The sequence below is a fragment of the Solanum pennellii genome, chromosome 10, assembly GCF_001406875.1.
Source record: "Solanum pennellii chromosome 10, SPENNV200".
Classification (NCBI taxonomy): domain Eukaryota; kingdom Viridiplantae; phylum Streptophyta; class Magnoliopsida; order Solanales; family Solanaceae; genus Solanum; species Solanum pennellii.
Window position 1 is genome coordinate 51,010,224 of NC_028646.1, and position 2,386 is coordinate 51,012,609.

Consider the following 2,386-nt stretch of genomic DNA (forward strand, 5'->3'; position numbering starts at 1 on the left):
TATCAGCAACAACAATAGCAACAACAACAACAATAACAACGACAACAGCAGCAATAAATGCAACTACAAAATAACAACTGCAACAACAACAATAGAAACAACAACAACAACAACAATAATAACAAAAGCATCAACAATAAAAACAATAGAAACATCAACAACAACAACAATAGCAATAACAAGTACAACAACCGCAACAACAACAACAACAACATCAACAACAACAACAACATCAACAACAACAACAGTAACAAAAACATCAGCAACAAGAACAGCAACAACAACAACAACAGCTTCAACAATAACAACAACAACAAAATTAACAGAAACAACAACAACACCACTACCACTACCACCAACAACAACAACAATAACAATAGCAACAATTGAAATAGCAGCAACAACAACAACAACAACAACAACAACAACAACAACAACAACAATAACAACAATAGCAGCAGCAACAACAACAACAACACTAATAGAAACAACAACAACAATAACAACAACAACAAAAACAACACTAATAAAATCAACAACAAAAATAAAACATAAACAACACCAACAACAACAACAAAAATAATAGCAGCAACAACAACAACATCAATAGCAATAACAGCAACAACACCTGAAATTACAAGACCAACATCAACAACAGCAACAACAATAGTAACAACAACAACAACAACAACAAAAGTTGCCGCAACAACAACAGCACCACCAACAACAACAGCAACAACAAAAACAACAACAAAAACAACAATAACAGCACTAACAATAACAACAACATCATCAACAAGAACAAAAACAACAACTACAACAACCGATACAAAAACAAATACATCAAAAAATCAACAGCAACAACAACACAAACAGTAACATACAAAAATAAACACAACAATAACAACAACAACAACAACTACAACACCAACTGCAATAGCAACAACAACAACAACAACAGTAGAAACAACAACAGCATCAACAATCAACATCAGCAACAACAAAACTATAATAATAAAAACAAAAACAACAACAGCAACAGCCACAAAACCATCAACAACAACAACAAAAACCACCACAACCACAAAAATAACACTAACAAAAGCAGCAGCAACTACCGCAGCAAAATTAACAATGACAACAACAACAACAGCAAAACAACTAGCAACAACTATAACAACAATAATAACAGCAACAATATCAGCAACAACAACTGCAACAACAACAACAATAACAACAACAACAACTACAACTACTACAACAACCGCAACAACAACAACAACAACAGCAACAACAAAAACGACAAAAACATCAGCAACAACCACAACAACAAGAACAACAACATCTTCAACAATAACAACAACAATAACATTAACAGAAACAACAACAACACCGCTACCACCACCACCAACAACAGCAACAACAACAATAGCAACAATAGTAATAGAAGCAATAACAACAAAAACAACAACAACAACAACAACTGCAACTACAACGACAACAACAGTAGCAGCAACAAGAACAACAACACCAATAGAAACAACAACAACAACAAAAACAACACTAATAAAAGCAACAACAAAAACAAAAACAAAAACAACACCAACACCAACAACAAAAAAAAAACAACAACAACAACAAGAACAACAACAATAACAGCAATAATAACAACAACAAAAATAGCACGAACAACAACAGCAACACCAATAGAAACAGCATCAACAACAACTACAACAACAATAATAACAGCAACAAAAACAACAAAAGCAACAACAATAAAAACAACACCAAAAGCAACAACAAAAATAGCAACAACAACAATAACAACAAGAACACCAGCAATAACAACAACATTAACAACAACCATAACAACAACAACAACGAAACCTGCAGCACCACCAACAACAACAAAAACAACAACAGCAACAACAAAAACAAAAACAACAATAGCAACAACAGTACTAACAATAACAAATACAACAACAACAACAATAACAACACCAACGACAAAAAAAACAACAACAACAACAACAGCAATACCAGCAACAACAACAGCAGCAGCAACAACAACAACAACAACAACAATAACAACAACAACTACAAAAACAACAACAACATCAACAACAATAATGTCACGACCCAAAACCGAGCCGCGACTGGCACCCACATTTACCCTCCTATGAGAGCGAACCAACCAATCTAACCCTTATCATTTTAACATATATCAACAGAAAATAATGCGGAAGACTTAAACTCATTAAATAAAACAAATCAACATCTATTAATTCCCCAAAATCTGGAAGTCATCATCACAAGAACATCTATCTCAAATTACTAAACTAAGAATGTCTAAGAACAAAAATAACTAAAAAGCTAGTCCATGCCG